Raw genomic sequence first — 15,098 nt, forward strand, 5'->3', positions numbered from 1 at the left:
AACAGGCGATATAAAACTTGGTAGCTGTAAATTTTTGAAAAGGGGGTTTGTGACTATCTGTGTTTTGTTAGAAGGCCTTTGGCCTTTAAGTGAGCTAAAAGGTTTTAATGAAGCAGTTTGGTTTGTTTTCAAGGAGCTATAAGTTTTTTAAATAAAAAAATTGTTTGTGAGAATTAGCTCTTGTGTTTTTGTGTGTGTATAGCAAAAAGCTGAAATGTATGTTGTGGTGGGAGGTGGAAAAAAATCCTAAAAATATGCTTACAATAAAACAAACAAGGCTAGTTCAGACAATAGAGTTAATATGGAGATATACCTATCTCATAGAGCTGCCTTTACTAGCAGGACCAAAGATTGATTTTGCCCCAGACCAAGGCTTAAACTCATAACCCTGAGCTTAGCAAGCCAATCCTTAAACCACTGAGCTATCCTTAGTCTGTTGAACTGAATGGGTTTAACCACACACACACCCCTCACTGAATAGCCAGGGTGACTGCAATTACTTACCCTCGTTGCTATAGGGTTACATTTCATGGGAGTGCACCCATAGTAAGGGGTGGCTGGGGGTGGATGCTGAGTTCTGATTAATAGGAAATGAAATTCAACCTCAGGAATTCACAGATGCTACTGGACAGTTTAAATATAACCCCTGGGGTTGGTGGAACGCTATTGGACAGTTTAAATATGGCCCAGGACTTGGTTGAATGCTATGGGTCATTCTTTCTAGGCAACAACCCCACCCCCCAAACTTTAAGCATGAAAGAAACATGGTTTAAAAAACAACCAACCCCCAAGACATTCAATGAGATCTGCAAAGGGCCCCCACTTGGAAATGGGCACTGTTTAATACTGTAAGAAAGCCACAAATGTATTTTAACTTAAAACTGGAGGGAAGCCCTGTTGTGCAGACAAAATGGTTTCACTACCCCAGATCACAAAAGGGAATGCTATGGGAGGGGTGATTAAATTAACCTGTTAGCAACTGTCTTGAAGTCTGTTTGAAACAATGGGCTAAGATGGTATAAAAACTTCAGGTATGCTGGAGCTTGTCCTTTTCAACAGAAAACTTTCTTGAATAGCTGCTGGACTGCAAAAAGAGGTAAGACTTGCTGTCTTTAACTCTGAAACTATATATTATATAATGCCACTCTTTGCCCAGGCTGTCATAGTAAATAATGGTGCCTATGTTTATTGCAGTGTGATCTGTTTAGCGTGGAACCAGTAACTTTAAACTGCATTTCACCACCAGGCCAAGGTAAAAACCATTTTAACTATAGTTGTGCTTAATACTGTTGAATTAAAAAAAAAAAGTATTCCACAGGCTGTATAGGGATTAGGGTAATACTAACTAACATTTTTGCTTGTTCTTGAACCTGAAGGCCCAAACACACACGAGGGGGAACAGAACAAGCATGTGCCTGCAACACTTTATCCCATAGTGGAAGGTAACTTTATTTATTTATTTTGTTGCAACAGGCTTTTAAATGCATGTGGGTTTTTGAAAAGTCTATGGCTGCAAACTTGGTTTGGTGTGTTTTATAAAGCTGCTGTTTTGTGTGTGTGTGAGGGTCCTGTGCAAGGCATAGGTTTTTTTTTTTTTTTTTTTTTAAGTACGTGGTTTGTTTCAAACTAACAGGTGTTTTTTGTTTGTTTGTTTGGTTTTTTTACTGTGCATAATGTGATGGGTTTTTAAAAATGGGGTTTGAGGCATTTGGGGAGAGGGAATGCTACTAACTAACCCAAACACACATGGCTGGGGGGACACAACAACCATGTGGCTTTTAAATGCACGTGGGGTTTTGAAAAGTATTTGGTTGCAAACTGTGGGTTTTAAACTGGTGGTAAGTGTGTTTCAAACTAACAAGGGTTTCTGTGCCAAATGGATTTTAAATAGGGTTACCATACGTCCGGTTTTTCCTGGACATGTCCGGCTTTTGGGCAATCAAACCCCCGTCCGGGGGGAATTGCCAAAAAGCCGAACATGTCCGGGAAAATGCCGGCCGGGCACTTCCCCTCCCGCGGCTGCTCTGCTCCTCCCCTGACTCTTCGGCTCTGTTTAAGAGCTGAGCTGCCCGAGCGCTATGGGCTTCAGGCAGCCCCCTTGCCTCCGGACCCCAGCCGCTGGCTGGGCACTTCCCCTCCCGGGCTCCGGCGGCGCAGGGAACAGAGCCGAAGAGTCAGGGGAGGAGCAGAGCCTCCGGCCGTAAACAAAACCAAAGAATACCCTCTCGGACACCCCGATATAGTCTATGACACATTTGGACCCCTTGCAAATTATTTTGGAATTGCAAAATTTAGTGTACCCCCCATGAGGCCTCTTTTTCCCTAGGACAAGCATTTTGGGTAACTGTCCCAAGAACAGGTTCTCCTGGTTACTGACTCTGCTGCCCGCGGGGAAGCTAAACACTTTCATTCCCACACGGTCCACGGGGTATTTAGCATTAGCGGTAAGCAGGGCCTCCGCGTGCCCCAGACGGACTCCTGGGGCCACCCGTACTTTCTTCACAAAAAGGGACGCTGATACAATGCGCAGTTTAAAGCCTTCAGCCGCACTGCCCATTAAACAGAAAGCGTCTTTACTGCGTGTCAGTTTAATTTTCACATCCACTCCGTTTAACAAAAGTTTTTCTTGAAAAAACAGGTCGCTGTGTAAATGGCCCAGCAGCTCTACCGTTCTGCTCTCGGCCGTCAGCTTTGCACGCCTCACAAACCCTAGATTCCCTCCATTCAACTCTGTTTCTTCATGTTGTCCAGCCGTGTCTTTGTAAAACAGGCCGGCGGAAAATTGCATGGCGAGGGTGTAGTCGCTGTAATTGAGCACCGATTCTATAAAGGCCCTGTAAGGGTAACAGTTATTGCTTTGGCTTATGAGGTGGTCTCCCAGCGTGACATCCAACTGACTGAAAACAGAGGCCACGGGGTAATTCACCAGGCCCACTTCGGCGTCCACGGCCAGTTCAGTTCCGTCTCCTTTTACAATCTTGCAACACAGGTACAGCAGCGTGTTGTTTAAATCCATATAATCTATGCCATTCCCTGCTATAAAAAAGTCAATGGGGGCAGACTCCGTAATGGCCAATAGAGACGGCACCTCGATGTAGATGCTTTTCTCCAGGCTGGTCTGTGTAGGGGCTATTTGAAACAAGTCTAGTTCGGATTTGGTGCACTCTTCAGACCCGCAGTGAACAAAAGCCATGTTGATTAAAATATGACTCTTTTACCAGGCAGAGCGCGTCTCCTCTTTCGCCTAGGTTTCCTCTTGGACTTTCGCTTATGGCCGGCCCTGCGTGTCAAAGCCCTTCTTTTAAAGGGTTTTGGGGGACCTGTGCATCGCGGGTATGACGTATTTCTCTTTCTCTTCCTCCTTTTAATGTACATCAGCCCCGATCCTCCCTGTGTAGCTGTATTCCCCACCTTCTGCAGAACAGCATGGGAGACATGACCTACCACATCTTTAGCTATGTTTTGAGCGGCAGTTTTTACGTGGGGTTTAATAATCTCTAGCCCCCTCCTCTAAAGCGGTACGGCTTTTCGAAAGAGGCTACGACATATTCCACCCACACCCGCCCCGTACATCACGGGGGCCCCATGATATCCAGGAAGGGCGTATCCAGCCTGGGCTTTGTAATAGTTCCTGTAGATGGTGGAGTCGCCATAATTTTTGGGGATCGCCATAATAGGGTTTTGCTTTTTTAGAAACCTCGCTCTCTCCGCGTCCGCAGATGCAGCTTGACTATCACCTTGCCGAAGCGAAATGAGACATGTCTGTTCTGATCTGTCTTTATTTCAATGGTGATGGTGTCGATGTGGTGTTTACTGACAGGTACGTAATGAGGTTTATCCTAGGTGATGGTAACAAACTCGTTGTTCCTTCCTCAGACAGGGACGCAGCGTAACAGGGGAATAGAGAAGTCCCCCACAAACTGGTGTTCTACGATATCCGTGTATAGATACAAGGAGTTAAAACCACCTGGGATGTCTGCTGAGAAGGGGAATTTTTGGACGTTGCGATTGGGGCCCAAACCCAGAATGTTAGCTAGCTCCCCGCCAGTAGAAAACACAAACATAAAATCGGTAGATTTAAGTCTCACTTTTCTACCCACAGGGTCATAGTTCATGACCACCTCAGGCGGTCCGGGATGACGAGCCACGTTGCTGTTCATATGCTCCAGTAATTCGGGTATGCTCGAGTAACAACCTCGTCGTAGGATGAAATTCCACGTTGTAGCTCCAAAGGTGATTTTGAAAGGGGTGTCTTCGTTGATAGTATTCCAGCTGTGCGGGTATTGTATTTCCACTAACCCCACCTCCCAGGCACCCGGGAGATCCAAGGGCTTAATTAGCCGTATTGTAAAGTTCAAGATGGTGTTTTGGGGAAAAACTGCAGAGCTGGCATTGCTGGGCAAAGTAATGTAAAACCAGCCATCGCTCATTTTTCTCTCTCTGTCTTTGCAGAAGGAATCTCTTTTGTTCGTGTCTAGATGTCACAGAGTTGAGAAGCTTCCACCCAGCTGTTAAACTTATCGGGCCACCCCAACCATTTCACCGGTAGCTGCTTTTTTCTCCCTTTTCCTTTCTATGCTAGAACTTTTTTAATCCTGTAAATCCTGTCTCGTTTGGGGTTTACTTTTTGTAATTCTTCAGGGTAAAAAGATCCAGTAACTGCCTCACCCTCGTAATCTTTTAATTGGTATACAGGTCTCTGACCCCTGGTTAAGGCTTCATCTCACGTGGTCACCTTTTCTAAAAGGGGCAACAACCGGTTTTATTTTAAAACCATCTCCGTAAACCATTTTCCATACCTTCAGAGAATTTGAAGGGTTAACATCAACGGGTCTGGTACGTATAGTTCTGTGAAAGCTCTGGTTGTAACTCTTTATAAAGTCAGGTTAAGACGTCAATGTAGCGAAAGGTGTTATGGGCTGTAAAATATCTCCACATCCTATTTTTTAAAGTTCTGTTAAATCGCTCCATAACCCCTGCTTTGACTTCATTATTGGTAACAAAATGGTGAACTCCATGCCGCTTTAACAATCCACTTAAAGGTTTGTTTAAAATTCTTTCCCCTGATCGGTTTGTAATTTTTGAGGCACGCGACCGTCACTGAAAATAGCTTTAAAGGCCTTGGATACCTCACCACTCGTCTTGTCTTTTAGGCCTAAGGCCCAGGCATATTTGGAAAGAATGTCTATCACTGTTAAGATGTACTTAAAACCACTGTTGTGTTCGGAGAACCGGTGCATATCCACCAAATCTGCCTGCCGCTGCGCATCCACATCTGAAAGAATGGTCTTGTTGTTTTAAAACTTATTCGAGCCGGTTTGTGTAAAGTGTAAGCATCCTGGTCTGAAAGCCATGCTGTTACCTGTCTTCTGTTTAAAGTTTTACTATGCTTTCTGGCCACTTGAAAAAGAGGGTTGACCCCGCCGAAGCTCCCAACTTCCCCGGGGGCGTAATATATTTTCTTTAACAGAGCCGTCTGTGTAGACATGACTGTTACTGGTACCGTCTTTTACTACCACGAGTATGAAAGGGGACACATTCATATTGACACATTTAAATAAGCTTTATTAATCGCCTGGTTTAGCACAATCTTTTACAGCCACCTGTAAAAATGGATGCCATGACCCCTACCATAACGGAGTCTCAGATGGTTCATTCTTCCATTTTGTCCTTTTCAGCTTGAGATCTGTGTCTCAGACATGAGCAAAAACAGCTGACGCACGATATATTTGCTCGCACAGGGCTTCCGATGTGTAAGTTCTTAAAGGTCTCTAAAAAGGCATCGTCGACCTGTTGAGAGATTTTCAGAAAAGAAACTGTGTAAGCACCCCCACTGCTTGTTTTTTCATTTACGCAACCCCCGGTTCCTACCCCACTACCCACCCCTATTGACCGCCACTTCTTAATCATTCATTTTACCTGAGCTCCGTCTTCTCCATTCACTTTGTCCGCCGGTGCCTCCCCCGAGCCGCGATCGCCTTCCACCTCTGAGGGGGTGGACAAAGAGAGGCCGTCACACTCATCGGGGTGCCTCACGAGGGTTTCAGGGTCGGGTTACGACGTATCCATCAAGGGCAGGGTCAAAGGGCCCTCCTCAGAACTGTCGCTGATGTAGCGCTTTCTCCACACAAGTCCAAAGGTGCTCGGGGCTAAAACAAAGTCCGAAGTTCTCACGGGGGTGGTGAAGGAGTCCATGTTTCCTCGCAGCAGCCTTTCCGCGATTTGGAAAACACGTGTCCTTGGTAAGAGATGGCCGCCTCCTCTATCTGGCCCTGGAAGTTATGGGGCAATGGTGCTGCACTCTGATTGGCAGAGGTCCTTGGGAGAAGTTCTTAGTGGGGTCACACGCCTCACTTCCGGAAGGGTCACCCCAACCTGGAAGTCACCCTGATTAGTCAAAATCTCACCTCTGGGAGGTCCGGTCGGGACAAAACCCCTCCTGAGTGGTAGAGGGTGGTGGTGGGGAGTTCTTAGAGGGGTCACCCCCCCACCCCGGAAGTCACCCTGATTGGTCAAAATCTCCTCTCGGGGCGGTCCTATCGGGATGAAACCCCTCCTGATTGGTAGCGGGTGGTGGGAGGAGTTCTTAGAGGGGTCACAAGACACACCTTGCTTCCGGTCAGGTGGCATCTTGACCCCGGAAGTAATACCCCATGGGTGGGACTTCTGGTGACAGGTCGGCGGGACCAAGAGGTGAAGGGGTGGGATTAGGCTTTGATTGACGGTAGGGTAGAGCCCTTATACTACTGCTGTGTCCCTGTTGCATATGGGCCACTTACTTGCGGAGAGCCTGCTTTTCTGTAAAAAGTTGCACCACCTAATGTTAGGTGCTGCGTCTGATAATTAGGCCCAGTGGTTGGAGCGTAGGTCGCAGGGAGGTGCAGGATTGTGCCTAGGCTAAGAGTGGTGCTAGAATCATGGTCCAGGGACACACCAGGGTCAAAATCGAGATCAGAGTCCATCGACAAAGCAGAAGCAGAGATAGTGTCCAAGTCCAGGCCAGAGGTCGTAGCCAGGTAGTCAGAGACCAAAGATCAGCCAAGTCAATGTCAAGCCAGAGTCCAGATACAGGCCGAGGGTCAAAGCTGGGTAGTCAAAGTCGGAGTGCTTGGGGAAGATGAGGAGGAGAAGGCAATGCTGGAGCGGGTCGGTGGGGTGCCTGGAGCAGGACTAGAGAAGGGCAAGGAGAATACGGAACCAGGGTCGGTAGCCAACATTTGGAGCCAAGAAGGGTCACGCTGAAGTCATAACCAGAGACCGGAGCCAAGGGTCAAGCCAGAGTCAATAGTGAGGAACCGCAGGGCAGGGCAGAGCAGGGCAGGGTGGTGCATGCAGGCGGGAACCAGGATGACTTACAGGTTCTCCTAGGCACTGCCCAGCTGGAGCTCTAGAGACCCCACATTGGGGGACTCCCTTCCTAGGAATAAAAGAAAGAGAGCAAGATGACAAAGATGTCTCTTACTCTGGGGTCCAAGCCAAGGGGAGCTCCCACCCCGGCATTGTGCCAGGACCCCATCACCCTCCTGGTTCCTTTCACACTCAGAGACCCCCTAGCAGGAGGGGAGAATAAAGGGCAGAAAGCGAAGGTGCCCCTGGGGGAAAGGGACCAGCCTGGGACCCACTCCAGTTCCCAGATCTATCCCTAGGAGTGTGTGACCAGGAGCACAGCCCTTCCTCTGTGTCTCAGACCCCACCTGCCAGATGGGGAGGAGCTTTCCTTGCCCCAAGGTGCTAGGGGGGAGTTTCATTCCTGGCTGGGAAGGGTTCAGATACAGGCCGGGTGGCTTGGGCCCCAGGTGGGGGATGGTCAGACATTCACTGCAGCAGGGTGACACGGGCCATGGGAAGGTCTGAGCAGTGACGGCAGGGGAGGGGCTCCACGTCGGGCCACCCCTCCCAGACTGCAATGGTTCTTGAGGATAACCCCTGGCTCTGCAGATGCTCTCATTTCTGGGCCAGCCCCACGGCCCTGACAGCCTGATGCTTACGAAACTGGCCTCTGGGCCTGGAGGCAGCGACCGTAACTGGCTTGACCCCAGCTCCAGGGGTCGGGGAGGGGCATGGTGGTGAGACTGAGGTGCTCGGCCTGGTTTTCTCTCAGTGCTGTGGGGTTTATGTCCACTCCCCCCAGCCCTTCTCCCCCAGGCCCAGTGAGACAGAGCAGTACCTGCGGCAGGGAGTGGGAGCTTCTGGTCATGCGAGGGAGGAGAGGGGACTTCAAAGGTGTCCCACTGCGCAGAGCCCCTGCAGTGCTTTGGGCACCTGGCGCAAGAACCGGATGTAGAACAGGTGTGCCATGATTGTGGCTCTAACATCCTCCTGCTGAAAGGGAACAAGAATCAGTCAGAGACTAGACACCCATGGCAACGAAGGACATTAACGGCAATGGGAACCGGCAGAATTTCCACCCCACCCCTCCCCACGTCTGAGGGACGGATTCCCGCACCCAATCCCGGAGATGCAATCTTGTCTCCGCTCTAGTGACCTCCAACTCCTCTCTCACCATTGTGGAATGAACTCCTGCCCCCATTCCTCTCAGGCCCCCCGTGAGAGCTGTTCTACCCCCAAACCCAGATTCTGGGGAGCAGAGCTGACCCCCCCCTCAGCCACCCTCGCCTCCTCCACCTGAGGGGCTGGGAGGCTCTGGGCAGTAGTGCCGGGGGGTGAGAGGATGTGGACACCTTTTCCCAAGGGACGCCCCTGTTGTTAAGATGACGTCATGGACAGTGGCTCTGGGGCATGGGACACTTGAGCAGCCTCTGCTGACTGACTCCTCCAGTTCTCCCAGAGCAGGGGGTGGCTGGGATAACACGATCCCAGAGCCCTAGGAACCAGCTTGAGGCCCTGAGGGGTGGGAAAGGCTCACAGTGGTCACATGGGGAATTGGCAGCCCCTAGTATGAGCAATGGCAGCGTGTCGTGTTGATGTGATGAATGTTAGGAAATAGCCTTGCTGGAGAGCTGGGTCTGCTCTGCTTTGAGCTGCTCAGGGGACAAGCTGGCACCGACCAATGGCACCTGCCTGGGTTCATCCTCTCTTTGCTCCCAGGTCAGCGCATGGGGATGGGATGGGAATGACTTTCAATGGCCGGGAGGTGAAAGGCCCTGAGGCTCCCTCCCCAGTTGATCCTTCTTTGGTTACCTCATCCCCTATCAGCTGTCCGGCTTCCCCCAGGATGGAGTACGTTAGCACCAGCCCAGCCTGGCTGATACGGATCTGGGGGTCATGTATTGCCAGAAGTGCCGCCTGGATGAACGATATTCTCTGGCCCTCTGAAAAGATCTGTCCAAAGACCTAAAACCAACAGCACCACAGCCCTTGTTAGTTGCCCAGAACCAGGCTCCAAATCCCTCTAGTATCTCACAAGATGAAGAAGAGTCCTGGGGCAGCCAACCTTTGGGGTCCCATGGACCAAGGAACCCCCGTCAGTAAGAGGTTGCAGGCACTGAGGAATAGCTCTTTCTGGAGCAGGATTCACCGCAGGTGCCATGACATGCTGGGAATGTGTCTGCGCACTCTGGAACCAGCTCACACAGACAATAAAGGATCCCTACTGCTCCCAGCAGCGATATCTCCTGCAGCTCACCCGCTAGAGGAAAGGGCCTTTTAGATCTGCTTCCATTCCCGCTCCTCACCCCACTGATATTCCCACGAGTGTCATGGTGCAGTGACTCAGCCCAGGAAAGGAGCTCGGTGTCCTTCACCCCACCGCAGGGGCAGGTTCTGCTCCCTGACTCGCCATGGTGCTGGGCAAACCCCACACCGAGCCTGTGCTTCCACAGGGTGCAGGGACTCCAATGGGGATCTGGTGTGAGCTTCCCAACTCACTGACCCAGGGGCTCCCCTCTCAGACACCAGGCTGTCAGCCAGGGAGAGTGAGCGGAGCCAGATCCCCGGAGATACAATCCTCCATTAACTCAACCCCCCAGGGGATCCCTTGTATGCCACGTAGACGTAGAGCCATGGAACACACACAAGCCTGGACCATTAGCAAGGCTCCAACCCAGAGTCCTCGGCCTCTTGCAGCCGAACGCTGTCAGCTGGAAATAAGTATCATAGAATATCAGAGTTGGAAAGGACCTCAGGAGGTCATCTAGTCCAACCCCCTGCTCAAAGCAGGGCCAACACCAACTAAATCATCCAACAGATTTTTGCCCCAGATCCCTAAATGGCCCCCTCAAGGATTGAACTCATAAGCCTGGGTTTAGCAGGCCAATGCTCAAACCACTGAGCTATCCCTCCCTCTCCATAACATACTAACTGCAGGGGGAGACAGCCCCACACCTGAGCTGCTGCAATGCACCAGCGGAGAGTCCTTACCTCCCCCACCCTGGCCATATGGCTGTAGGCCAGGCGCTCGGTGTCCCGGAGCCTGTCCCGGCACCACAGATGGCTTGCCTCTTGGATGTTCAATCCTGGGGAAGAGAGACACACCCATTGGGGAGGGTTGGCATCCGGTTTCCTTCTGTTCCCTTTGCTGGGTGAACACTGGCCGGGGTCCTCGGAGCACCCAATGGACCAGGCGATTAAGTAGCTGAAGGGGGATTTGTCTCATTCATCACAGCAATCATGGACCCTTATGGCCATGGTGCTCTGGGAGTGGGCGCCTGTTAACAGTGGTGTCTAATACTGAGAACCCCCCCTCCCCACCCACTGAAGTCAGGATCTGGCCCTAGCTACCCAACTGGTGACATCCTACAAGCTTTGGTCCTTCTCCTGTGGTCCCTGCCCCTGCCCTCATGGTGGGCTCTTTCCCTCCACGTGTCTCAATAGCTCCGTTCCTGTCCCCTCACCAGCTGGCTGCCCCCTGGGTGGGCTGATTTCCCTGGGCTGGGGGACGGAGCCAGGCTCTGAGGTAAAGCTGCCAATTTCCCTGGCACGTTCGTCCCCTTCCTCTCTCCCTGAATTAGGGAGATGAGTGTGAGACATCATCTAAACTGGGTTCGGTCTCAGAGGAGGGGGCTTCTTTCTGTAGGGTCCCTTGGCCAGCAACTGGGGGGCCCAAAACAGGGGCCTTGTTTCCATTGAGGTCCCTCTGCCCTGCTGCAGTTGGTCTAACAGAAGAGACCTTAGTTCTATTGGTGTCCCAATGGCCAGCTGGAGCTAGTCGCCAAGGGACTCACTTCTATGGGGCCCCATTGCCCAGCTGGGTTTCTTACCCCTCCTCTGCAGCAGGAGCCTCTGCAGCCAACGTAGCCCGCTCCTGGCTTGCTGGCTGATGTCGTTGGCTGGGTCCGAGATGTACAGACCCAGCTGCAGGACAAAGTTGCCCGCCTTAGGGAAATCGGGGGAGGTCTGGTGGGAGGAGAAGAGGGGAATCCATCAACATTCTCCCTTCAGCTCCCCAGCTCCTCTGGGCCAGAGCTCTGCTCCCATCCATCTGTAGGAGGCGCTGAGGGAGAGGAACTAGAGCCCTCTTTCTCTCTGACCCCAAAGGAGCTTGAAGCAAAGGGACCAGGGCAAGGGCCCTCTATGAGCACTCGCTGCCAGGCTGCTCCAGAATAACAAGGGCCGTGAGGCCAGGCACGACCCTGCCAGCCCGTGGCCTGTGGAACGCAGTCCCTCACGGACCCAGGGCCGACCAATTAGCCAGGGGATGAGGAACTTGACTCAAGCCCTGACTCTGCAGGATGCTGGGGTCAAAGGTCACTTACGTCAAATCCGGGCAGGGAGGTGGCGAATTGGAGCAGGGCAGCGCTGCACCGTATGGCTCTAACTCTCTCCTGAATGTTTTTGGACTGGAGCCAAAAATGGACGTGCTGCGGGAGAAGGAGGCAAGGGAGGGTCAGCGGGCAGGCGTACATGCTCTACAAACGAGCCTCTCCCCCTCCCATGGGGCTGAGACCTTGTGCCCAGGGGGGAATAGCTGACTCCTCATGTGGGGTTTCATGACACTGCCCACGTCTTGCTGGGCACAAACTCATTGTCTCTCCAGGCTGGGACAATGTTCGGTCTTGGGGCTGGTCTATTTGCTCTGAACTCCTGATCCATGAACAGCACGTCAGGATCAAGGCACATGCCCTGGACCCCAGACCACGGCTGCAAAGGCCTTGGTAGGATGGATGGAGCGGCCATGAGGACAATGCCTCCGGGAACTGCAGTGTCCCTAGGACAGAAGAGCTGATTCCCTGAGGCTCCTCCTGTATCTCAGGGTCTCCCTAGAAAGGAGCCAGAGACTTTTCTCAGAGGCCCATGTCCTGCATCTCACAGGGGTTTCAGTCTCTCAGTCCCCAGCCAGGCCTGGTGCTCACTGTTAGTGCGTAATTCTGCCATGCAGAGCTCTGGCTGACACTCCCAGCTCCTTCCCCTGCTCCCCTGCTCCCCCGCGCCCCCACCCCGTGAGGCGTAAGGGTCCCAACATGGCACTGCACTGACAGCTCTGGGAACGTGTGGCCGCTTGGGTCCAAGCTGGGAGGACACAATGGAAACGTGACGCTTCTAGTCTCTCCTTTGCAGCCCTCCCACGGGGTTCAGGGGAAATTCCGCCCCAGACCCTCCCATTCTACTCACCTCCAAGAGGTGCTCCAGCTTGTCTGTGGTGGGGGTCTCGGTGAGCAGGCACCTGAGCATGGTTTCCAGGCCCTCTAGGTTGTACAGAGCCTGCAAGAAGAGGGAGCACCCGTCAGTCATGGGACATGGGGCTACACCAGTCACGGGACCAGGGTGGTTCTCGGGGGAGGCCTGGCCAGACTCAAAAGGCACATCCTGGCCTCTGCCATTCCCTTCTCTCCAGGGACACTTAGCAAGAGTTCAGGGCCGGATGCCTGCTGCCTCTTCAATCCTTGCTCTTAGCAGTTCTCTGCGCAGGGCCTGGCACCCAGCAGACTATGGAACAGCCAAACCGCAATGGGTGGGAGGTAGGATCCCCGGGAGAGTCCAGGCAGCAGAGCAGAGAATGAGGAGAGGGAAGGCTGGGTTCAGCCACAGAGGGGTAACACAATCCCCCCTGAAGGGAAGGGGCCCTCCCTGAGAGTTTGTGTTGTCCCCCCTCCGCCCTGCCTGGGCCTGTTCCCAGCTCTGCTCCCCCTCCCCGATTCTCAGCAGCTCCATCAAACCGAGGGAGCAGGGACCAAAGGTGGCTCCTGCTCCTGGGACGGAGAAGTAGGATCATGACCTACCTGGAAGTGGATGCCATCCTGCCCAGTGCCCATGGCAAATACGCTATAAAGAACAGCCCGCAGGAGGCGTGACTCCAGCTCCAGGGCAAGCGGCGGCTTCAGTTTGCTGGCAGGAGAGAGGAGCCCGTGTTATACTTGGCAGCACCGGAGTGGCACTAGCACTGACAGGGACATGACCCCCCTCCCCCGCAGTGATCCCCTCCCTACGGCCACTCTAACGTTATGGGAGTGAAATCACCCCGCAGCCAGGAAAGAGGGGAAGTTCCCACCTCCTCTGCTGGGGGACACGAACAGCCACAGCTGGGGGTAATGTAGGCCAGAGAGGATCTGGGACTCCCGGCTCCGGACCCGATCAGCACCAGGGTTAGGGCAGCTGGATGGGAAGGTCCTGGTACCTGAGGCTGCAAACCGCGGCCATGGAGCTGGAGATGACGTCGGTTGGCTCTGGCACCAGGGGCAGATTTTCAATCAGTTCCTAAGAGACCCCAAGAAGATAAAATCGCATGTGAGACTCAGGCCCCGCAGACTCACAGGCGCTTCCCAGGGAGGAGACCAAAGTGCTCTGCAGAAACAGCCAGTGTCACCCCCACCCCCAACCAGCTGGGCCCCCCATTCCGCCCATCTGTCAAACTTCCTTCCCCCTCTCCCACACAATTCCTCCCTCCCCTTCCCTCCCTTCCGGCCTTACAATTCCCCCACTGCCAGCTCCCGATCGGTGTCAGAATTTCCCCCTTCCCTGCTCCCCAGCCCCAGGAACCACTGTCGTCTGCTCCCCACTCCAGCCCCACTAACTCTTCCTCCCATATCTGGGTCCCTCGCCCCAGGGGCCAGGCACCGGGTCCCACTCACCGCAATGCTCTCCACGAGGGCCGCTTTTGAGATGTGCGGCTCCCGGGTGTCCCGCCCCTCCAGCAGGTCAGGTCAAGAACCACAGACGTGGGACAGCACGGAGGAAGCAGAGCTGTTTGGCCCTGTCCTCCAGCAACTAGGAGTGGGGTGGGGGAGAGAGAGAGACGGTTAGGTAGGGACCTCCCCACACCACCTAGAGCAGCTCCAGGGCTCAGGAACCCCATGGGGTTGGACAGGGAAAGCCGCCCCGCTTCCCGAACCCAGTGTCGCCCTGCGCAGACTGGGGTTGTAACTGGGCCAGTGTCTGTGGGGAGCGGACACCTTGGCCTGCGTGAGACAAATGCCCCCACTTTGGGGTGCCAGGTAACAGGGGAGAAGTGCCCCCCATTGGGGGTGAGGGATTCTCTGGGACAAGACCCCCCTGCGTGGGTGGGGATGGAACAAGGGGCAGGACAGACACGGGGGCAGCGCAGCTGGGGGATTTTTGTACCTCAGCTCTGCCCTGGAGGTGCCCCTGGATGATCCTCCTGGTGTCTTCTTCAGGGGACAAGTCCTCTTCGTCATCCTCCTCCGCCTGCTCCTCCTCCACCTCCTCCAGCTGGGCACTGGGGCTGGGCTCCTGGCTCCTCTGCTTCCTGCAAAGGAAGCCGCAGAGCCACCTTGCCCGGCTCCCGCCCTCTCCTGGGTCCCTCCGACGAAGCATCCCCCTGGGCCACCTCCATCTGGGACCAGGAGGTGCCTCAGGGCCTGCTAAGGGAGCTGGTGTTTTCCTCCAGCAGGTCAGGGAGCCACAAGCCTCTTCCCCGCCCGTGGAGACAGAGGGGCCGCTCTCCTCCCGGGCAAGCCGGACGCTGCTCCCTGCTGGCTCCGGAGCCACCTCCCCAGCCTTCCGCCTCAGCATCCGCTTCAGCCGCTTCATTCTGGAACCGAGTGGGGAGCAGCCGTGAGTCTGGGCTCAAGGCAGCCTCTCCTTAACGGGCCTGCCTGCTCCCCTGCCCACCTCCCCTCCGCTGAGGCAACTCCCCCACACCGCACACCCCACAAGTGGAACATGTTCACTGCCAAGTTTTTAAGGCAGTCACACCACTGACGTGATAGCTAAGGCCCTGGAAGCAAAGTTAGCTGAAAAGC

At 53.6% G+C, this 15,098-nt stretch overlaps 1 long non-coding RNA gene across 1 annotated transcript; it reads left to right on the top strand.

Annotated features, from left to right (window-relative positions):
- The first annotated feature begins 379 nt into the window (after window positions 1–379).
- On the top strand, window positions 380–2,034 carry LOC135984090 (uncharacterized). The gene is made up of 3 exons (XR_010601998.1): window positions 380–1,096; window positions 1,195–1,252; window positions 1,377–2,034. It is a non-coding gene; the product is annotated as an uncharacterized LOC135984090 (long non-coding RNA).
- The last annotated feature ends 13,064 nt before the right edge of the window (window positions 2,035–15,098 follow it).

The sequence above is a fragment of the Chrysemys picta genome, chromosome 5 (assembly GCF_011386835.1).
Source record: "Chrysemys picta bellii isolate R12L10 chromosome 5, ASM1138683v2, whole genome shotgun sequence".
Classification (NCBI taxonomy): Eukaryota; Metazoa; Chordata; order Testudines; family Emydidae; genus Chrysemys; species Chrysemys picta.